Raw genomic sequence first — 24724 nt, forward strand, 5'->3', positions numbered from 1 at the left:
CATGTACACCGCCTTGAACTCAGTGGAGAAAAAGGCCGGATATAAACATGATAATATAAATAAAAAAGATTTGAAATTGGCCCCTCGGTTACTTCTTACAATTCTTTTGCAAAGGTTTATTTTAATAAGAGAAATCAGCAAGGTTTCTCTTGTGACAGCCTTTAACAGTTGCTGCCCTCCCACTTTCTTCTCATTTTGGGGCCTGCTCACCCAAGCAGCTGTAAATATAACCATCCTTGATTATATTACCTTTAGGAAATATATACATGTGCCAGGTTTGGGGCTGCCCAGAGCCATTCCCATCTTACTTGTGTAGGCCTGCACTGGGGAAATGTTTAATTTGAACTGGATGTGCCTAGAGACATAGCGAGGCTCTTAGGAGTCCTTCGCATGCCAACACCTTTCCTTCGTTGCACCAGGGAGGAAAAAGCCAGGAGCTAATTGCTGATTCGGAAGTTACCTTGCCCAGCGTGCCCCTGTAATAAAAGTATCTTCAGATGATCTCTTCCATGCGGCAAAACAACATTTCTCCGTTGTTGCCAGGGACTTTCCCTTCGCTCCAGGTAAGAATTTCCCCTGCAACGATTTGGCTAAGGTAGGAAGATCTGTCCATTCCAGCTCCTTAAATCCAGTTCCTCACATTTAAGCAGCAATTTGCATTAGAAAACAAAAAAGCCCAAATCTGCAAACATTTTTGCGCCGATCTCTCCTAAGAGACACATTTTTAAATGCAATATTAACCAACCGGTGCATATTTGTGAGCAGATTTCTCTTACAGAATGCATGTTTGTACAGCATTTTCATGAACATGTGCATTTGTATACATTCTGTCACCTAATTTATGCATATTTGCACACATTGGTGGGCTGGCGAAGTTCATTGCAAAATTCGGAGGAGTGAGAATTTAAAGGGATCATTTCGGTTCATGCATGGGTTGGATAAGTGACAATTAGGTAGTTTCCCATTAAAATGAAACAAAATTGAATTTCTCCAGAGCTAATATATCTGAGGTGTAGAACAGGAAAGGGGGAGACTTATGGTCTTCCATATGTAGTTGAACTATAACACACCCACCCCATCATCCTTGATCATTAGGGCGACCATTTTGCATAAGCTAATGGGTTAAGTTGGTGCATTGAAGTCTGACTGGGAAGTGTAGTCTGTTCTAGTTCTAGCTGCTGAATGGAGTTTCTCCCCCTCAATCTAACTTTGGTGCAATAAAGCAAGGTTGTGCTTGATGGTCTGGCTACATATTGTTTCCTCTCTCAACCCCAATACAACAAGCCATGTGTCCTGCTTTACTCCTGGTACAAAATACAATGACAGATGCCTTTACAGTGGTACCTTGGTTCTCAAATGACTTGGAACTCAAACAACTTGATACCCAAACACTGCAAACCCGGAAGTAAGTGTTCTGGTTTGTGAACTCCTTTTGGAAGCCAAACATGCTCCGTTTTGAGTGTTACACAGAGGTCTGTCTGTTTTTGCTATTTATTTTGCGTTTTTGTTTTTGCTGCTCTTTTTGTTTTGTTTTTGTGACAGTGTTGAGCCCAGTTCAGCTACTGTTTGCGTAATTGTGCGACTGCAGCACGTTGTTTATTTCTTTCATTTTATGGATCAATGGTCTCACTAGATAGTAAAATTCATGTTAAATTGCTGTTTTAGGGGTTGTTTTTAAAAGTCTGGAATGGATTAATCCATTTTGCATTACTTTCTATGGGAAAAAGCATCTTGGTTTTGGAACACTTTGGTTTTGGAACGGACTTCTGGAACGGATTAAGTTTGAGAACCTAGGTACCACTGTACTTGTAAGAAAAAAGACCTTCATTCAGAAGTCATAATTCCAAATTATACCAGCAGGGCAAAAGGTGCAGAACTGAATGAAGATGTCCCAACAGTTGTCAACAGCCCTCCCACCCAGCATTTAAAGGCAAAGTGTGACAAGCTCACTCGCGACACTCTGTTGCTTTACAGGAATACCACATGTGTAGACATGCGCTTCAACTTCAGCCCGTCTATGGAGTTGGTTCCTGATCTTGGGGACAATTAGGGCTTCTTCCCCCCAGCTGGAATTCACTGGAACTCCATTCTGGCACCTTTCAGGTGGGTGCCATTACTATTTTAAGAGAAGGAGGGAGGTGTTCATGGTGAGTTCTGGCACCTCTTTTTCTAGAAAAATAACACTGGGGACAATGCTGCACCCTCAGGTGCTGGCTATGCTACGTCCACCACTTGCTCAGCCAACACCACTGGCTGTTCAAAGGCTTTCCCCTTCTTCCATGAGGCTCTGTGCTTTGCAGGATGGTCCGTGGACCAAGCAGATCAATGTCTCCTTCTCTGAAATGTGGAGTCAAAAGGTCGAGAACCTCCACCATCCATCTCTGGGTGCCAGTCTTCAAATCCAGCTCCTTCTGCTTCCTCTCCTTCCTCTTCTTCCTCATGCAGCTGGGGCTGCCAAACCACCGTGCCAGATCCTGATGAAACCGAGCGGGTCATGACACCCTCATTGCATTTTGTTGAGCCTGGTAGGGGGCTGTGACGGCCCCCTGTGGGTAGGAAGTGCTTGTGCCAGCCTGCTGGCTTGACAGAAGTTGCTACATGTCAGGCTTTAAGATGGCAAAAGCAGTCCCTCGAGCTGTTTTGGCACCTTTCCTGGAACACCAGCTGCTTGAGTGCAACAAAGAGGCCAGCCCTTTTCTTCAGCTTCCCTTGTCTGGTAGATATACCTACTTTAGATTTGTTTATAGAAGAACCAATTTAGCTTACAGGTGGCTGAAGGATTTTATATTTTTTTAAGAAGTCACTGGTTTGGGTATTTTTTTTGCGCATTTGCTATAGATCACCCAAACTGATATGACATCTATGCTAGATTCCAAGAGAAGTGGTGTCCTAATTGGAGAGAAGGGGGTGGGAATCGTGTTCAAAGCCAAGTCTGAAGAAAACCACAAATCGTTTCAGGTGCTAATAAAACCCGCCGAGTCATGTTATCCCCCCCCCATCCCTTCCTCCCACACCGTAACTTCCTCGAGCTCGAATGTAATGAATCCCACAGCAAGATTGGCAATTAGCAAATGAAATTCTGGAAGGGCTGGCAGTGGATAGGAAGCAAGCAGCCATCGAAAATGTCAGTTGATAACAACAACATCTGTTAATGTTTCATAAGCTTTATCCTTCAACGAAACATTTGCCAGTGTTTTTGCAGACTGCAACCTTCTTCTTTTTAAAAAATAGTTTTAACAGAGGTTTGCAGGGCAGGATCAAAACTCTGCCGTTGTAGCCGATTGCGATTGCTAAACGGCCTCGGTCCAGTATATCTGAAGGAGCGTCTCCACCCCCATCGTTCTACCCGGACACTGAGGTCCAGCACCGAGGGCCTTCTGGCAGTTCCCTCACTGCGAGAAGCCAAGTTACAGGGAACCAGACAGAGGGCCTTCTCGGTAGTGGCGCCCGCCCTGTGGAACGCCCTCCCACCAGATGTCAAAGAAAACAACAACTACCAGACTTTTAGAAGACATCTGAAGGCAGCCCTGTTTAGGGAAGCTTTTAATGTTTGATGTATTACAGTATTTTAATATTTTTTTTGGAAGCTGCCCAGAGTGGCTGGGGAAGCCCAGCCAGATAGGCGGGGTATAAATAATAAATTATTATTATTATTATTATTATTATTATTATTATTATTATTATTATTATTTGCCTCTGGACTATGGGCCAAATGTAGCCCTCAAAACCTCTCTGTCCGGCCCTTGGAAGCCTCCCTCTCTCCCTAGGTCCCCCCCTCCTCACCACCCCTGCTCCGCACCCTCCTTCAGTGTTTTTTTACCTGACTGGAATATGTCTTAAATGCTGGTCATGCCTCACCCTTGCCTGGATGAAGGAAAGAGAGGGGTGTGTGGATGTAAATTGAAACTAGACTACTGTACAAAGGTAAAATTTACATCAGTTGCTCCGCCCACTTTTGCCTCTGGCTCCACCCACCACTGGCATGTTCAGTGGTGAGCCCCAGACAATTGCCTTAATGATAATGTGTTCCTCATTGAGAATGTTTCCCTTCTCAGCTAGAGAAGCACCCAAACAGCTTGTCTGTCAAATCTGCCATCAAGTTGCATCTGGGGTGAGCTGAATTTTTTCAGCGAATAATTTTCTGCCAGGTTTTTGACAGATTTCTTTGCTGGGCTCTTTTTGAACTGTTGGTGGAAATTTTAGTTCTCCTCTGGACGTTTGCTGAATGGCCTCTCCCAATTTTGCCACTCATTAATTTTGGGTGCAATTGTGGAATGAGTTTTAATATTGTTTAGCATTATGCTTTTGAAGGAAGTAATTGGCTTGACCCCTGTCACTTTCTGCATATCTACCAAAATGAACAAACGATAGTGTTTTGTTCAACGTTAAGCTGGAGTGCCTCTGAAGACAATTTTCTGAGGGAAAAAACCTTTCAAAACTGCACCAATGTTAACCAAAGTTTGCATGATAGCTCCTGAGGTAAAGGGAGCAGTTTTCTGTCTATGTTGGAGTACAGTTGGACACCATTTTTAAACAATATGGTGTAGTGAACTTTTCAAAGCTGTATTGATTTTAACCATTAGTTTCAAAATTCCACTGATTTTTTGTTTGTTTCTTTGAATTTACGAGCGATGCTCATTAAGTGGCTGATAGTCAATAATAATGCAGAGCTCCAATTGCAACCGCACACCCACACCCCACCCCACTTTCCTGAGAGTAGTGTAAGTCTCGTTAGACTCGGTTACCTCTACATAAACATAGTTATGATTAGATCACACAACCACTGCCCCGGGAAGCACACGGCTTGGATCCTAAGCGAAAGTGACAGATCCTGGAGTCCTGTGAGATGTTACAATTTTTTCCAAGCAGAATTTTATCTACTGTGAGGTATATGTTTGTCTGTTATTCTGCAAAGTCTGAAGCACCATAAAGACACAAGACATGAGCAATGTGCACCTGTAGAGATGTTGTTTTTTAAAGCTATTAATCTGGTGGGAAATGAGATATGATCAGCGGGTGCCTTCAGCCGAACCAGTTTTTCTGTATCTCAGCGGCCCATCTCAGGGTTCTGATTTTAGCATTAGTTTAATACTTCAGGTGGGCCTGAGTGATACAAGAAAAACAGTTTTAAAAGATGCAGGAATCTGCTAAAAATACAAGCTGGAGTGAATTCCTCCGATTCAGCAGCTGGCGTATCTTTCAGCACAGCGAGGGTTTTTTTGCCACCTAATCGCATTCTGAGTGCCAGATGCACAGATCCGTCTTCATTCCACGATGAAGAAGATCTATTTTCTGATTTGCCCAGGTGGAATAAAAAAGAGGCTGTGTGCATGTGATGAGATTTGGACAAGATTTTTTTGCGAGTCTCTGCTCCTCTGCTGCAGCCCACTCATACCGCCCCCCTCCCTCCAGCATACTTTCCTGTTGACAGCTTTTGATTTGAGCAAAATTAACTTGTGTGGACCCAGAGCTGCTGAAAAATGGTTTTTCGGTATCAAGGGTTGAATGGCTTTTGAAACAATCTTGCGCGAGGCCCTTTGAAATCAACAGGAGCTGTGTTTGAGTCATTCCCGCCGTGAGCAGATCCTGTAAAGAGCGTGCTGAGGACCCCTTCCTGGCACCACAGAGGCTGAGATGCAGAAGGAGGGGGGGGGGACTAATAGTGTAGGTGGTCCACCCACTGGAATAGCAGCTGGCTGAAGCAGGTCCCAGTTTAATGGGCGAATATGGGTGGGAAGGACAGATAAAGGTAAAGGTAAAGGGACCCCTGACCATTAGGTCCAGTCGTGACCGACTCTGGGGTTGCAGTGCTCATCTCGCTTTATTGGCCGAGGGAGCCAGTGTACAGCTTCCGGGTCATGTGGCCAGCATGACTAAGCCGCTTCTGGTGAACCAGAGCAGCGCACGGAAACGCCGTTTACCTTCCTGCTGGAGCAGTACCTATTTATCTACTTGCACTGTTGTGCTTTCAAACTGCTAGGTTGGCAGGGGCAGGGACCGAGCAACAGGAGCTCACCCCATCGTGGGGATTCGAACTGCCGACCTTCTGATCGGCAAGCCCTAGGCTCTGTGGTTTAACCCACAGCGCCACCCGCATCCCTCGGGAGGACAGATAAGGGTCTCTTAATATCTTTGGGTTCCAAGTTGTGTACATCAGAAGTCTCCAACATTTTGGGGTCAGGGGCGCATTTGGAGTGGTAGTCAACTGAACTGGACTCAGAGTAAGCCTATTGAAATTAATGGACCTAACTTGGTTCATTAATTTCAGTGGGTCTTCTTTCAGCAAGACATAGCTCAATGCTACCCTTGGAATGTTGAGAAAGTGCTGTGGGTACCAGTCACAAAATTCATGGAGATGATGAAGGCACGTTTGAAGTTACTGGCAGGCATACTGGTGCCCGCAGGTGCCGTGTTGGTGACTCCTGGTGGATCTCAGTAGCAGCCTTCCCGGGTGTTTGGAGTCGAACTCCCCCCAGTCCTATGAAACATGGCCAATGGTTAAAGATGACAGGAGTTGCACTCCAAATTATCTGTTGGGAGCCACCAGGTTGAAGGTTGCTTTGTAGGATAAAATGTGTGAGCTGGATGGCTGTGGTCACCTAGTCACCTAGTACCCCAAAAGCAGTGGGAAAGTCAAATCTGAACATGCTCCAAAGCTCAGGCTGTTTAATCCAAGACAGATGCAAGGTTGATGCCTGTATGAACAGAGAACACAACAAATAAAACCCAGTGATTAATTGACATGGCCGCGGTTGTGTCTCTATGTTATGCCAGTGATGAGGATAAACTGTTATGGTGGAGCACATTTGTTGCTTGCAGAATGTGCCATGCTCAGTTTATGGGCTTCCCAGAACCATCTCGTTCAGTCCATCTACTGTCAGATGCTGAAGTAGATGGACTTCAGGTTTGTTAAATGGCACAGATGGAGTTCAGAGTGAATAGCCCTGATGGCACCTTAGCGAGCAAACTGAACAAAACCAGTGAAGAGAAATAGGCAGGAAGTTTTTGCCTTTCTTACATGAGGCCTTGTACAGGACAGGGAGGTATTCAACCAAACATACAGAGGGGGAAAAAACCTCCCTCAGAACTGCACAGCCAATCATGGCATGTACTACTCAGCAAGCACGACACTCTGTCTGGTTGCTAAGCAATACACCCACCCCGCTCCCTCTTGGTTAGTTGACTTTAACAGAATTAACCCTTAAGTTACAACAGGCATAGGCAAACTCCACCCTCCAGATGTTTTTGGCTTACAACTCTCATGATCCCTAGCTAGCAGGACCAGTGGTTAGGGATGATGGGAATTGTAGTCCCAAAACATCTGGAGGACCGAGTTTGCCTGTGCCTGAGTTACAACATGGAATGATCCTTGCTGTTCCACTTCCAAGAATGCTGGCCTCTTCTTACTGTACCTTCCATGAACTAAGGACTTATTCAACATCTCTGTAACTCTGCAGTTGAAATCTGGGTTCCAGCCTCACACCACCAAATGTCTTTCAAGCAGCTCTAAGTTTGCAGAGAGGCCCCAAAATACTAAGCCAGTGTCGGTGGCTGCAGTATTTGGCTCTCGGTGGGACAGATGAATCAACATTACTTCCTTTTTCCTGATTGTGAGTCTTCTTGGCAAAAGCCTATGATATCGTCAAGCCCAGGTGTGATCCCTTTTAATTTCCTGTAGGAATGATGAATCACTGAGTTGTATTTGACTCTGAAAATAGATATTTTTTTCAACGAGGGATATTTTAGGTGAAGAAACAGGAAAATGTGCCGCTGCTCCCACAACCTATTATTAAAAAGCCAAGCGCACCATTTGGCTGAGCCGACTTGATAGTCCATCACCTTCACTTTCCATGTCGCTTCACACCTTTGCATTAATCACCGGCAAGTTGCTTTTCTGACCGACATTTCTGGGCGCCTTGAAGCTTGAACTGTCATGAGCCTTTGCAACCAGCAACGAGGTCTGGATAACCGCTGTTGTCTTCTTCAGAGGGGTTGTTCCATGACAGATCACCACACCTTCACAACATCTGTGCTGCTGGCTCTCAAACTTTGGGATTGTTGAAATACATGCAAAAAAATTTTTAAATCAAATTGAGTCATCTGACTCAAATTTGGTCTAGTAGAACCAACATTTTAAAGCAAGATGGGCTAAGTCATTTCTGGAACCACTCTGGGATTAGGAGCCCTGAAGCTTAAGCTTCATTCGTTTCACCCTTGCTGACCAATAGCAAGAGATCTGAATGGTACAAACTTCACCAGAAAAAGGAAAGATATCCCTGCATGTCCTTTATGCTCTACGTGGGGCTTCCTTTGAAGGTGACCCGGAAACTACAACTAATCCAGAATGCGGCAGCTAGACTGGTGACTGGGAGTGGCCGCCGAGACCACATAACACCGGTCCTGAAAGACCTACATTGGCTCCCAGTACGTTTCTGAGCACAATTCAAAGTGTTGGTGTTAACCTTTAAAGCCCTTAAACGGCCTTGGTCCAGTATACCTGAAGGAGCGTCTCCACCCCCATCGTTCTGCCCGGACGCTGAGATCCAGCGCCGAGGGCCTTCTGGCAGTTCCCTCATTGCGAGAAGCAAAGCTACAGGGAACCAGGTGGAGGGCCTTCTCGGTAGTGGCACCCGCCCTGTGGAACGCCCTCCCATCAGATGTCAAAGTGATAAACAACTACCTGACATTCAGAAGACATCTGAATGCAGCCCTGTTCAAGGATGTTTTTAATGTGTGACATTTTAGTGTATTTTTGGTCTCTGTGGAAGCCGCCCAGAGTGGCTGGGGAAACCCAGCCAGATGGGCGGGGTACAAATAATAGATGATGATGAGGAGGAGGAGGAGGAGGAGGATTTTCATGCTCCTAGTCCTCATGGTAGCAGAGAGAGAGAGAAAGGGTGTGTGCCTTGAAAATATACAGGGAGCATATATCCATGCAAGGATACTTGACTTTTGTAGGCAGCCTAGAACTTTTCAGGGTGTACCTGCTGGAAGGGGAACTTTGCATAAAACGTTATTCTATTTGTTTATATCACAGAGCTGTAGGATTCTTAGCTGGAAGCCATGGCTGTTTAAAATGGCACGAGACTGCTTTAAATGTACGGCACAGATGGGGCTTCAGAAAGGTCCAGAGGGCGAGAAACTAAATGTTCATCCTACATCAGTGCCCAAGTCAGTGTTTTCCCCTCTAAATTTAGTAAGTTTTCAAGTGTGTTTAAAGGGGTAAATTCCGGTAGAGTGGCAGCTGGAAATGAAGTGGATTTCCACACATCCCCTTCCTGACTGGTCAGTTGATTTGTTTATTTTCAGTGGAATTTCTGAATTTGGTTGGGACTAGGGATGGGGGAGAAATTCTGACTCAGTTTGCATTTAAAGGCGAACCTGCTTAATTCACAATTTCCGAAACCACATGAAAACCAAGACACAACCATCCTTCAAAATTGTTCAAATTTTACAGAACAAGTTCTCTGGTCAAGTAGCATGTACAAGAATGCATATACTGGGGTAAAAGAGGGGAGCACAGGAACACACACATTAATGAAAATAAAGCATAATCATGCATTATATTAGGGAGAATTGTTTTGCAAAAAATGTGTAGGTTAGGCAAAATTGCAAAATTGTGTATATTAGGGGAAATTCGCAGTAAACTGCTGATGAATTTTCATGAGAACTATTTTAAAAAAATGCAATCTGATATAGAAATGTGGAGAAGTTGAACTTCAGACTGGAAAAATGTGAAACCAAGATAAGCCAAAATTGGCAGATGTACCCATTCCTGCTTGTTCAAAGGAACTTACAAGTGGAGACAACGGCTGAAGAATCAGAACCCAAAAAGTCAGTGAGAAGCAACCAGTGCCAGAACTGATAAATGGAATGACCCCTCAGACACTCTGGTCTGGGCACTTGACTTCTCCCAGCAAACGTAAAGAGGGAGGAAGAAATGGACAAGGAATATGCTTTGCACTCATATTTTTATAGCTGGTTCAATTTCAAAAACATGGCGGCCCATTGAGGATGCACCACCCATCAGTTATAATTGGTTGATTCATGGCAAAAGAGTATTGACAACACCTGGGATTTGCTGATTTCCCCTGTTTGTTGAATGTATGTTGACTTGCAGGAGCTCTCTGGGATTTCAGAAAGGAGATTTCCCCTGCCCTATCTGGAGATCCTGGGGGTTCAACCTGGGGGCTTCTTAATTTAAATCAGATGCGCTGCCACTAGGCTACACCCCACCTCCAGTTCGATGTCAAAGGAGCCAGAGAACCACCCTGAAAACAGGGGAATAATAATAATAATAATAGTAATAAACTGGATCGAGGCGGGTCAGGACTGCTGATCCTTTTAGATTTGTCAGCAGCCTTTGACATGGTTGATCATGATCTTCTGGACCACCGCCTTGCAGACGTAGGGATATAGGGCATAGCCCGTAACTGGTTGTGCTCTTTTATCTCTGGTCGGGGACAGAGGGTGGCATTAGGGAGGGAAATGTCGTTGCGCCACTCCTTGGTGTGTGGAGTGCCGCAGGGCGCAATTCTCTCCCCGATGCTTTTTAACATCTTTATGCGCCCCCTTGCCCAGATTATCCGGAGCTATGGGCTGGGCTGTCACCAATATGCTGATGACACTCAGCTCTATCTGCTGATGGATGGCCACACTGACTCGGCCCCGAACACACTGACCAGATGCTTGGAAGCTGTGGCTGGATGGTTTCGTGGGAGCCGATTGAAACTAAATCCTTCAAAGACAGAGGTCCTATGGCTAGGTCGGGATGGCATGGGGATGAGGGACCAACTCCCTTCTCTTGCGGGGGCCCAATTAGTGCCATTGCCTTCCGTTAAGAGTTTGGGTGTAATCCTTGATGCCTCCCTTTCCATGGAGGCGCAAGTTACAGCAACAGCCAAGGCGACATTTTTCCACCTTCGCCGCATCAAGCAGTTGGTCCCTTACCTTTCCCGCCCCGACCTGGCCACAGTGATCCATGCGACGGTCATCTCCAGGCTTGACTACTGTAATTCGCTCTATGCGGGGCTGCCCTTGAAGCTGTCCCAGAAACTCCAGCGGGTACAGAATGCTGCAGCGAGGCTCCTCACGGGGTCTCTGCCATGGGAGCATATTCACCCAGTGCTTTTCAAGCTGCACTGGCTCCCGGTGGAGTACAGGGTCAGATTTAAGGTGCTACTTTTGACCTTTAAAGCCCTTCACGGCCTAGGACCCTCATACCTACGGGACCGCCTCTCCTGGTATGCCCCACGGAGAGCCTCAAGGTCCATAAATAATAACACCCTAGTGGTCCCAGGCCCTAAAGAAGTTAGATTGGCTTCAACCAGAGCCAGGGCCTTTTCAGCTCTGGCTCCGGCCTGGTGGAACGCTCTGCCTCATGAGACCAGGGCCCTGCAGGATCTGATTTCTTTCCGCAGGGCCTGTAAGACAGAGTTGTTCCGCTTGGCCTTTGGCTTGGAGCCAATTTGATTCCCTCTCTCTCTCTCTCTCTCTCTCTCTCTCTCTCTCTCTCTTCCTCCTCTTTCTTTCTTTTCCTTCTCCTGCGATGAGGCTACATTTTAATATTTTAATGTTCCATTATTTTAATGTTGTATTTTATTTTTGTTTTTAAGTTGTAATCATTCATCTTGTTTTTATTATTGCTTGTAAGCCGCTCTGAGCCCGGCCTTGGCTGGGGAGGGCGGGGTATAAATAAAAAATTATTATTATTATTATTATTATTATTATTATTATTATTATTATTATTATTATTAATTTTATTATTTATACCCCACCCATCTGGCTGGATTTCCCAGCCACTCTGGGTGGCTTCCAGCAAAATATTAAAATACAACAATTCATCAAATATTAAAAGCTTCCCCAAACAGGGCTGCCTTCAGATGTCTTCTAAAAGTCAGATAGTTGTTTATTTCTTTGACATCTGGTGGGAGGGTGTTCCACAGGGCAGGCGCCACTACCAAGAAGGCCCTCTGCCTGGTTCTCTGTAACTTTCTCTTCTCACAATGAGGGAACTGCAGGAGGCCCTCAGTGCTGGACCTCAGTGTGCGTGCAAACGATGGGGGTGGAGATGCTCCTTCAGGTATACTGGGCCTTTGAGGCCATTTAAGGCTTTCAAGATCAACACCAACACTTTGAATTGTGCCTGGAAGTGTATTGGGAGCCAATGCAGGTCTTTCAGGACCGGTGTTATGTGGTCTCGGCAGCCACTCCCAGTTACTAGACTAGCTGCTGCATTCTGGATTAGTTGTAGTTTCTGGGTCACCTTCAAAGGTAGCCCCACATAGAGCACATTGCAGTAGTCCAAGCAGGAGATAACCAGAGAATGCACCACTCTTGCGAGACAGTCCGCGGGCAGGTAGGGAAGAACAGAAAGTGCTGCTCTACACCAAATTCACACCATTAGTCCATCAAGCACAGTATTGTCAACTCTGGTAGGCAGCTGCTGTCCAAGATTCCAGGCAGGGTTCTCTCTCAATCTCACCTGGAGAGGCTGGGAATTGAACGTGGGGCCGGGAATGTGCTCTGCTGCTGAACCACAGTGCTTCCCCTAGTGGGTTGCCTGCTCTTTTTGCAGACTCAAACTTTTGAAAACATCTCAGCTTTCAAGATGAGATGTGGTGGCATCTTTTCATCTTAATGAGGCTGGTGGCAGAGTAGCTGCAGCAGATGTTCTTTCCCTCCCCTGCATCAGCCTCCAGAAATCACGGTGACAGGCAAACGTCGCACCTTGAAAGTATTGCATATGACAAAGCGGCCCGGGAGCAGGTGGGCAGCCCTGCTTATTTGTTTTCGCTGCACGCCAGGAGAGAACGGAGGCCGCTCTTTGGAGACGCCATTCGAGGTGGCTGGCACTGGATCCTGATTGATTATGACAGGAGCAATATGGAAGCCTTGAAGGGAATCTTCTACGGGAGTGTGAAATTCCATTATGTGGCATGCACCTAGACTGATGTTGATCTTATTATAATTATTAATCATATCATTATTCAAGCATTAAATGGCATCACCATTATATCATGCTAGAAGAATGCATGTCTTATTATTATTATGGAAGCTTGAAAACTGCATATAACAATATTTAGCATTTTTGTGTCCAAGCATTAAATATTATTATTATATGCATTTCAAGCATGAAATAGAATTATTTTTAATACTATGCTTAAAGACTGTATATATGATTATTATGAATGCTTGGAGATGATATATAATAATACTATTTCATCCTTGAGTTCGGTAGAATAATAAAATTCAGTGCCTGATCTGTGTATTCAATGACTGAATGTCTGAAGTGGCTGGGGAAACCCAGTCAGATGGGTGGGGTATGTATGTATGTATGTATGTATGTATGTATGTATAAATAAATAAATAATAAAGACTGATGATGATAATGAAAAAGATGATAATAATAATGGTAATAAATTTTTGTAATTCTGCAACCAGAAAATAGAAGAAGAAGAAAAAGAAGAAAACGAAGAAAAAGAAGAAGAAGAAGAGTTTTGACTTGATATCCCGCCTTTCACTCCCCTTAAGGAGTCTCAAAGCGGCTAACAATCTCCTTTCCCTTCCTCCCCCACAACAAACACTCTGTGAGGTGAGTGGGGCTGAGAGACTTCAGAGAAGTGTGACTAGCCCAAGGTCACCCAGCAGCTGCATGTGGAGGAGCGGGGAAGCGAACCCGATTCACCAGATTATGAGTCCACCCCTCTTAACCACTACACCATGCTGGCGTAATAGAATTTTAGTCCCTTATTAAATGTACATGGCCACCTCTCCTGGCCATCTTACAACAAAACAACAATAATTATTGCAGAGCCACTGCCAGTCAATGGGTTGTATATGATGCTGGTCATACTCAAGAGTAGACCCACCGACATTAATGGACCTGACTCATTTAGGTGCATTAATTTAAATGCCTCTGCACTGAGTAATATGGCTAGTACTGGGCTAGATGAGCAAATGGTCAGACTCCGGATAAGACAGCTTCCCTGACTGCCTTGCAGTGGGATCACATGGTACTGAGCCAACCACTGGTCCATCTCACCAAGACCATAGCTCAGTGGTAGAGCAACTGCCTTGCATGCAGAAGGTCCTGGGTTCGATCCCTGACACCTCCAGGTAAGGCTGGAGACCAAAGCCCTGGAGATCTGCTGCTAACCAGGGTAGACAATACTGAACTAGATTGACCAATGGTCTGACTCTGCGTTCCTAAATGGCAGTAGCACTGCAGGGTTTCGGGGACTTTCCCTGCTCTGCCTCCAGAATTTCTTTTAAGGAGAAGTGCTGGGAAGTGGATGGAGATCTTTCTGCATGAAAATATGTGCTCTGCCCCTCATCTCACCTATCACAGGGCTTGCTTTAGTGAGTTACACTTAGTTCCTCTCGACCCTAAATGGCTCACTGAATGTGGCAAGGAGTGCTCTTTAAAAGCTCGTGAATACCAATGGAAGGATGTTTAGCATCATGGTCCGGTAAGTGTTCTTCCCAAGCTAGCCAACCGAGCAGCAGCAATTATTATTACAGGAAATCGAAGCTTCAAGGAGACAGGTTGAAAGACAGACACTTAGATCATGCAGGGCTATTTTGTGTGTGCGACAACAGCAATCAATATATCAATCATAACCAAATAATATTAAGTAGGCACCTTAATCGTGCTGCTAAAACTTTCCTGTTTAGGCACATCTACCCAGCCATGTAATTGGATTATCTTTATTGTTTTTAAAACTGCTGATTTTATCTAGGTTTTGATAATTTTATTATGTCTACCTGGTTGTGGGTGTTTTTTAAAAGGTCTGGTTTTATCAGTGCTTATATATGATATTTTATGTAAACTGTTTAGGTTTTTTTAAAATAAAAATTAAAAGTGGTATATAAACCTTGTTAGATAAAGTAAGAACGTAACAAGAGTTAATGGCTCATCTACTCCAGCATCCTATTCTCACAGTGGCCACTCAGATGCCTGTAGGAAACTCACAGACATCACCTGAGCATAACAGCACTCTCCCATCCTGTGGCTCCCAGCAGCTGGTACTGTACAGTGGTACCTTGGGTTACAGACGCTTCAGGTTACAGACGCTTCAGGTTACAGACTCCGCTAACCCAGAAATAGTACCTTGGGTTTGCTTCAGGATGAGAACAGAAATTGTGCGGTGGCGGCATGGCGGCAGCGGGAGGCTCCATTAGCTAAAGTAGTACCTCAGGTTAAGAACAGTTTCAGGTTAAGAACGGACCTCCAGAACGAATTAGGTTCTTAACCCGAGGTACCACTGTATTCAGAAGCATTACTGCAGAACTAGGCATCATTAATTTATTTAAATTTATAAATTACTTAATTGTAACTCCCTCACCTCTCAAAGCGGTTTACAAAAAGACTCTTGACTTGTATCTATAATCAGTCAATCAAACAAATAAACAAATCTAGTCCATCTCTGATCCATATCTATTTTGCATGTGTTTGGTCCCATTCCCCAGGTGATTCAGTGAATTGCTAAAAAAAGACACCCAAGACACTTTAAAGACACCCAAGTCGGTGGCCACCACTACAACTTGTGGGACTCAAGTGCATCGTTTAGCTTTGCGACATATGAAGCGCTGCTTCCTTTGGCCTGCCTGCGCACTCCATCTTCATCTGATGTTCCCGAATTTTACTGTTAAGAGCAGGGCCGGAATTAGGTTTGATGAGGCCCTAAGCTACTGAAGGTAATGGGGCCCTTTATATGTCCAGCTGTCTTTGCCAACAACAAATTGTCACTGTTTTTTTGTATTGAATATATGCTATATGGTAATTTATGGAGCTAATATTTGCCCTGCAACCAGTCCATGCAGAATGTAGGCACCCTATATATAGATATGAGCAAACCAGTGATATTTTAGGGAGCAGGCTAGCAGGCGGGGCCCATTGCTTACATCATAGGAGGCCTACACAACACAAAACACTGTTGCTGTATGTAGGTTTTATTTTATTTCTTTTTTCCTTATGTTTTGAAAATGTACATCCAGTTTTTTCCCCTTTAATTTTTTTTGGGGGGCCCCACTCTCGGGGCCTTAAGCTATAGCTTGTTTAGCTTATACATAAATCCGGCACTGGTTAAGAGAAACAGAAAAGCATCTCTGTCTCATTTCCCCACAATGTCAGTCTCTGCTAAGCACTGTGGTCAAATTTAAGAGGGGCCAGGGCAGCTAGTTTATGGAGCTGTTTAGAACCCTCTAGTTGTATTCATGACTTAGTTTTGTCCGAGGGGGGTGGGAAAAAACAAACCCCTGCGTCTTTTCCAAGTGGCTACATACCAGGCCACTGGAGTTAAGTGTGTGGGGGTCTTGCTGGGCAAGCTGTAGGTGGTCCTCTTGCTAGTTAAAACTCACAGCCTGAACATACAGATGTATACTAATAGAGTTCAGCTAATCTCCTGAGCTGTTAGGAAGATAATTGGTTGGTGATCTTTTCAGGAAGGGTCAAACACATTACAGCGCAAAGCCTTCGCTCCCAAACTTTTGAACGATCACAGGGATTCTGTACTCCTTGCCCCTACACGCCATAAAACCTACACGGCTGGTGTTACTGCAGAGAAATCCTCTTGGCTCGGGAGGAACAGCTTGCCTTTTGAGATCTGGGCCTCAGGTGCCTTTTCTCCTTGGACCCAGATATTCGTAATCTTTATGGGAGGGAGGACATAGGAAAGAATGCAAAGGTGAGCCACTTCTCGTGTTTTATTCATTATTATTACTAGGTTGCAAATTGTTGATTTCGCCCCCAGACCAAAGGTCCTCCAAAAGGGGTCTGCAAATGTTACAAAGGAAAAATACAATGAAATGTCAACGTCAAAACCCATCACTGAAATCATATAAACATTAGGGCTTTTAAAAACCAAAAGCTAATAGAATAACATTAAAAAAAACCTCTACCAGCAAAAATATTGAGTGCTATTCAACTAAGTTCTATGCAAAGTAGACCCATTGAAATGAATGAACCTAAGTTTGTCATGCTCATTAACAACAATGAGTCTACTCTGAGTAAGGCTAGAATGGGATGTAACATATTGGCACCCAGCCTAACCTCAATGAATCACAACAGTGACCTCATTTCCACCTCCCTCAGATATATAATAGTCATGGCACATATCAGCTTCCTGCTAATGTTTCCTGGCTACAGAGTTTGGGCCAGCCCTACCGTTAGGTAGAGTGAGCAAGGCCCCTCAGTCTGAAAATGGTTTCCTACACCTGGACTACATGATTGCAGCCTCATTCATCCAGCAACCCAACCCTTCCCTTCCCTTCCCTTCTCTTCTCTTATCCTTGTCAAGAGGCTCTAAATCAAGGACCCTTCTGAATCTCACCATACTTGAACCTGCCCTGATGTCTATTCCCATCACTATTTTGACCATCCAGTTACAGAGTATAAGTCCCAAACGTTCCCCCTCCACCCCAGGCAAGGACTTTTAGATACAATGTCTACTGGCAATAACATGAAATAGCAGTAGTAGACTTCTCTCCGCCTCCCACCCTGCCTCCTTTGCCTCAAGAACATTTTGCAGAACAAAGAATATGGCTGGCATATTCCCAATGCAGACTCCTAGCATTTTGAATCCCCCCCCCCTCCGCAAATAGCCACCACTGCCCAAGCTACAAGAATATTGTCAAGGGGGAAGAGAAGAGCAATATATTCAAGCATCTCTGGTTTGCCTTTGGGCTTCCATTCTGCAGTATATTGGACCCGTTGTCCTTCATTCCAAAGCAGACTTAGCACAGAAGGTAATCCAGCTCTGATCTCTTCATTTATAACACTGCCTATTGATATAAATAAAGAGATGTGGGCCAGATCAGCTCCACTGAGCGGGTGTTCTGGATGGAAGATTTTGGCCTGAGTCAAGCTTTCTTATTCAACCAAACCCTGGTGTTATGATTTCTGTCTTTCCTGTTTCACCGTCCACTGTGGAGCCACAACCATAGACTCATTAGTTAGCTTTTTTTTCTCTTCCAGTGCACAGATTCAGCCATGGATTCCCCTGCCCTCTGTCTTTACAAGGTCACCGGCCCCTTTGTAGCCTGACATCGCCTTCTGTTTGATTTGATTTGGGTTTTTCCGCCTCTCTTCCCATTCCTCCTTTTTCTTTTCAGCTCTGCTTCAGAGCAGACAGTGTCGCTTGAAAGATGCAGAGACCTTTCCCAGATGGGGAAGGTCATTTGTCTTTCGCTACTCAACACTTTCCTTCATGAGTTCATTTAAACACTGCCAGACATTACAGGAACAGAACTCAGCTGGAGGGGTTATCTTGCTGTTTAAGTCACTCTCTTTTATGTAGGTGGCAGAAGGAACTGCAGAACAGAACTCTTTGGTTCCCATAGCAATTGACACGGCAGGGTTGCCATAATAATAATACTTGCACACCCCTCCCACTCCTCTCTCCACCTGTTAGATTTCATTCCCTCTTTCCTGATATCATACCTTCCAACATTTATGTTGGTTGCGTAAGAGGGTAAACAAGTGTTCTGGCCAGTTTTTAAAAGGGGTCAGTTTGGACAGAGCAAAGCCTAAAGGAGGGATGTCAGAGGATTCAGAAATGGGAGAGGAAATGGCTGATGTTTGCTTATTTATTCCATGCCTGAAACAGAAACCAATCCAGAAAATAAAATCAGTGTTTGCTGTTGTTGCTGCTTTTAGTCAGCAAACAATAACCTAAATCAATTGTTCTAAGTTACAGGTAGGTAGCCGTGTCGGTCTGCCGTAGTTGAAACAAAATTAAAAAAATTCCTTCCAGTAGCCCCTTAGAGACCAACTAAGTTTGTTATTGGTATGAGCTTTCATGTGCATGCACACTTCTTCAGATACACTGTAACAGAAGTCGCCAAACCTTTATATATAGTGAGAGGGTGGGGAGGGGTATTACTCAGAAGGGTGGTGGGTATGGGTGATGGCTTACCACACATGTCAGCCAATCACCCATTCCCACCACCCTTCTGAGTAATACCCCTCCCCACCCTCTCACTATATATAAGGGTCTGGTGACTTCTGTTTCAGTGCACAGTGGAACCTCGGCTTGCAAACGTAATCCGTGATGGAGGCACATCCGCAACCCACAGCGTTCACATCCTGAAGCGCCGTGTCTGCGCTGGTGTCGGTGTGATTTGGCGCTTCTGCACATGCACAAAGTGCAATTTAGTGTTTCTGCACATGCATGAGCAGGTTTCCCACAGTCCGCAACCCAAAAACACGTAACCTGAAACGTCCGTAACATGAGGTATGACTGTATCTGAAGAAGTTTGCATGCACATGAAAGCTCATACCAATAACAAACTTAGCTGGTCTCTAAGGTGCTACTGAGTCTGACCAAACTGCAGTGGAAGCAGTGGAAGACAGGAGTGCCTGGCATGCTCTGGTCCATGGGGTCATGAAGAGTCGGACACGACTAAACGACTAAACAACAACAAAGGTGCTACTGGAAGGAATTTTTAAATTTTGTTTCGAATAAATCAATTGTGTTTCCCTCCCTGCTCTGCACTGTTTCCTTTGCACTGAAAGGAATGGGATGGGATAATGTAACTTACATAAGTGACATAATTTCAACACAGCAGACAGTGAGATGAGTGATGCAGTCTTTGGAGGAAGATGAACTGCAGCTGCATGGAAGCAGTGCTGTGTGCGATGGATACAGGACAGAATGGAAAGCAATGCCTTCTTACCACTGAGCGCCCTCTTCTCTCTTCATTTCTTTAACAAGAGACCTGCTGGATGAGGCCAAAGACCTATGTAACCCAACATCCGATTGGTCAACTAGATGCCTTTGAGAAGCCCACAACCAGGACACGAGGACAATAGCCCTCTCCCGTGTTTGCTCCCCAACAATTGTTCTTAAGAGGCATGTTTAATATAGCCTCCAGGATTAGTAGTGGCATATTATTATTATTTTATTATTTGTTCCAACACTTCCCAAACACTGTGACAAACCAGACATTGTTTCATTGTTTGAAGCCTCTTTTGTTTACATCTGTTTTATTCCACATGCTATGTTTGCCTTGTTTCTTGTTATTATTTTTTTTTCAGTCTTGCCAACCTGGGATCCTTCAGATGCTGTTGGGGTACAACTTCCCCCAGCTCCAGTCATGGCGTTGTAGTTCAAAGTATCCAGAGAGTAGCATGTTGTGGAAGGCTGCTCTAGCCCAAAAAAATAAATGGGTGGGATGTTCCCTTCATGTCCTGCTTATGGGCTTCCTGGGGGCAGTCAGCTGGGAACATTTATCTGAGCATATACTGCCATTTTATTTTAATTCTCAATTTATGCAGCTGTTGCATGTTTTATGTCTAAATGGAATTAATAAAATTTGAAAAAGAAAAAGAAATAAACAAACTTCTAGCCACATGAGCTGGAAATACAGAGCTTATGCTAGGGGTGGAGAAGCTCTGGCCGCTTGGCCAATCTTTGAGTGCGGGGGGTGGGGTGGGATCCAATTTGGCCTGCAATGCCATTTCCTTCCCAAACCATGTCCACTTCTCAGTCAGCTGACATTACAGGGTGATGTCAGCTGATATGGAGAGGGAAAATGTAACTCAACGGTGAAGAAGACCTTTGCAGAGAGCAGGATCAAACCTCCTGCTCATCAGCTGATAGGACAAGAATTGCATTCAGCTATGTGCTGCTTTTATATGCCTGTTGTCTTTGTCCATGGAGTTTTCTTGGCAGGGATACTGGAGTGGCTTGCCGGTTCCTCCTCCAGGTGGATCACGTTTGGTCAAAACTCTCCACTATGACCTGTTCATCTTGGGTGCCCTACTCAGCATAGTTCATAGCTTCTCTAAGTTCTTCAAGCCCCTTCGCCACAGCAAGGCAGTGGTCCATGATGGGATCCATGACAAACCTAGACAGCATCTTAAAAAGTAGAGACATCACCTTGCCAACAAAGGTCCATATAGTAAAAGCTATGGTTTTCCCAGGAGTGATGTATGGAAGTGAGAGCTGGACCATAAAGAAGGCTGATCGCCGAAGAATTGATGCTTTTGAATTATGGTGCTGGAGGAGAATCTTGAGAGTCCCATGGACTGCAAGAAGATCAAACGTATCCATTCTTAAGGAAATCAGCCCTGAGTGCTCACTGGAAGGACAGGTCCTGAAGCTGAGGCTCCAATACTTTGGCCACCTCATGAGAAGAGAAGACTCCCTGGAAAAGACCCTGATGTTGGGAAAGATGGAGGGCATAAGGAGAAGGGGACGACAGAGGACGAGATGGTTGGATAGCGTCTTCGAAGCTACAAACATGAGTCTGACCAAACTGCAGGAGGTAATGGAAGACAGGAGTGCCTGGCGTGCTCTGGTCCATGGGGTCACGAAGAGTCGGACACGACTAAACGACTAAACAACAACAAATGTGCTGCTGCCCTGTGAAGCGCCCTCCCATCAGATGTCAAGGAAATAAACAACTCTGATTTTCAGAAGACATCTGAAGGCAGCCCTGTTTAGGGAAGTTATTAATGTCTGATGTTTTATTGTATTTTTAATATTTTGTTGGAAGCCGCACAGAGCAGCTGGGGAAAACCCAGCCAGATGGGCTTGGTATAAATAATAAATAAATAATAATAATAATAATAATAATTTTCTCTGTGGCCAACTTGCTGGTGGAGCAGACTCCTCCTCGGACACTATTGGTCAATGATGACAGGCAGGTGGAACCTTCCACCAGTTACTTGACATCATCATGATATCAGATGACTGACAGACAGGTGGCCTCAGCCGCCTGTCACAGTTGGCTTGTTGGTTGCTTGGTGCATAAAGACCTTGCCAACCAGGTCAAGAAGGTCCCCCACCCCTGTCTTGCATGGACTTGCATGGTAGTTAGTATGGAGACCTCAATGGTGCCTCTCCACGTAAAGTATGAATGGAGACACATTCATAGCAAGTCATAACCCAGGGGTTCTCCAGCTCCTTTCTTGCAAATGTGAAAGATGACAGAGCGTTCCCTATATGCTAGACAAGGGGTGATGAACCTCTGGCCCTCTAGATCAGGGTCTCCCAAACTTAGGTGGGCCTTCACTTCCCATAATGCCTAACTACTGATACCTAGGATGATGGGAGTTGTAGTCCAACAACAGCTGGAGACCCAAGTTTGGGAGATACTCCTCTAGATGGACTCCAACTCCCCCGGTACATGGTCAACGGTCAGGAAAGATGGGATACAGTTGCTGGCTGAGAAAATGTGCAAAAACACATTGTAAAAAATGAAAATGCAGTGTGTGTGTGTGTGTGTGTGTGTGTGTATACCTACACTGCTCTAGATACATATTTAAAAATGAATATTATTGTGAATTTCTTTTACTGTTCAGTTGGAAAATGGACATAGACATGGAACAAACTGATCCCTCTCTCCCTAGTCCTGAAGTGGTCAGATTATTAATTAATCTCTCCCACTTGGAAGATGAATGAGTGGCGAGATAAGAGAAGCTAGCCTGATCCCCTGCCCTCACGCCTGCCTGCAGTTCTCGATCCAGAATTAGTCATCTAGATTAGTCATCGTGGGGCTTATCTTGCTGCTTGTGTGGCCCAAGCAGAAACACAGGGAGCCTGATGCCACTCAGATATCAGGAGGACACACATTCAATGTGTCAACCAGTTAAAGCCATTCCTTGAAAGCGTCATTAGCTGTTCCTTCTCTATCTGGCAGTATCTTTGGGCTTATGAAGCCGGAGATGTAATGAGTCTGGTGACAAGAGCTGTGATTTCCCATAAATCAATTGGGGGGAGCAGTTGAAGGGAAGAGGGGTCTGTTGTAAGGGTGGTGTCACTTAGCCTTATAAAATTCCACCGCAGTTTGGGTTGGAATACAATGCTCTAACTTTTTTAAAATGGTGTGTGTGTGTGTGTGTTTTTAAAAAAGGGAGGCGGTTGTCTTTGGTATGCCTGCAGAGGCTGCCTTTCGAAAGCCAGAACTTTGGCCCTCCGCACTTTCTGGAAAGTGAAGTCGTGAGAAGGGAGAAAGGAGCCATTGTTTTGCAGGGGATTCTGGGCTTCAGAGACCCTGGTCCGTTGCTCTAGCTAAACTTCCGCAACTGTTGAGGCATTTAGCTTTCCTGATCTTCAAAAGTCATCGTTTAAAGTGGATGACATCACTTTCTGGAACTCCCATTATGACATTCCCATTATTTCTGATCTTTGGGGGCACGGTGCCATTACATATGCTTCCAAAATTGCTCTTCGCAGGGAACTCTGGGAATTGTAGCTCTCGGGGGGGGGGGGGGGAATAGGAGCCTCCTAAAGATTCCCAGCACCCTTACAAAAGTATAGTTCTCAGCATTGTGGGGAGGAAGCCAGGATGGTTTGAAGTGGCACGATTCAGCTTTAAATGTAAGGAGCAAATTTGGGCTATGTTAGAATGTGCCTCCATTTTTGCTCCTTTAATTAACTTCTTATTACTTTGCATTTATTATACATATAGATAATGAAACATGTTTCTTAGGAATGTAGGTTTATCAGCTCTAATATGCTGGAGCACAAATGATAGAACCATGCCCTTGTTTTCTTCTCTCTTATTTCTAACATAATTAAATTGTTATTTCTAAACTTTTAGATTTAGTTTTCTTTAATAAGAATGATCTGTCGCCTCAGTAAGCTAATACGCCGTTTGGCTCTTAGAGAACGCCTGATGCTCTTGTAAGGGGAAACAGAATGCCAACGGCTGACCATAACATGCATGTGACGCACCACAATTATTCGATTTACATTGTGAAATCCACATTTCTGCTTTAATGGATTAGTGCAACATTGGTACATGTGAGTGTGCACAAATATGCAGAAATACAGAATTGAGTTGTACATGCTGCAACTTGATTCTTTGGCTCCGCAGGCCTGTTATCTGCTGAGTATCAGTTTCCTCCCAGGACCCGATGACAAGTGTGGTGCATGTGGATAAATCTGCCGCTCGCTGGCCCAGTTCCTGTTCCTGTGATCTTGGCTTTGTCCCTGGATCTGACTCGTTCCTGACAGGATGCAGATGAAGGGTGCTCTCTCTCTCCCTAAGACGAGCATGGCCATTGGCTGATATGCATTTAAGCCACGCTGGTATACAAAACTGCTATTCATATCAGCGATCATAGACAGCATCAGGTTTTGTTTTGATTTTAATCTGTATTCCACCCACTGTTTCCTTCCTTCTTAGATTTCCATTTTCTTCCCAAGATGTGCCAAGAACGCTCCAGTGACCGGTCTCAGCAAAGAATGCTGTGAAGCCTTCTTCATCCTGGGTGGCCCATAAACATCTCCTTTTACGCTGTCTTCCTTGTCATCCCCCATGGAGACGGATCCGATATGGTTACTAATTTCAGGCCAAGAGGCACGACTGATGAACCAGACTTTAAGGCCACTTCAGAGCACTGTGCCTAAATTCACCTCCAAGATGCCGTTGAGGGAGGGCTACACAATGCAATATGTATTTATCTATCACCACATACTCTCTAACATTTTCCCAGTGAAAATAGGGACACCCTATTCAACAACAATAATAATAATACATAAAAAGGTAAAGGGACCCCTGACCATTAGGTCCAGTCGTGACTGACTCTGGGGTTGCGGCGCTCATCTCGCTTTATTGGCCGAGGGAGCTGGTGTACAGCTTCTGGGTCATGTGGCCAGCATGACTGAGCCGCTTCTGTTGAACCAGAGCAGCGCACGGAAACGCCGTTTACCTTCCTGCCAGAGTGGTACCTATTTATCTACTTGCACTTTGTGCTTTCAAACTGCTAGGT

General features: G+C 44.8%; 1 long non-coding RNA gene across 1 annotated transcript; it reads left to right on the forward strand.

Moving 5' to 3' along the window:
• The first annotated feature begins 297 nt into the window (after window positions 1-297).
• LOC310831395 lies at window positions 298-24441 on the forward strand. The gene is made up of 3 exons (XR_014557848.1): window positions 298-563; window positions 1975-2103; window positions 24139-24441. It is a non-coding gene; the product is annotated as an uncharacterized lncRNA (long non-coding RNA).
• Window positions 24442-24724: the final 283 nt, after the last annotated feature.

This window comes from Podarcis gaigeae (assembly GCF_964106915.1).
Source record: "Podarcis gaigeae genome assembly, chromosome: 14".
Classification (NCBI taxonomy): Eukaryota; Metazoa; Chordata; class Lepidosauria; order Squamata; family Lacertidae; genus Podarcis; species Podarcis gaigeae.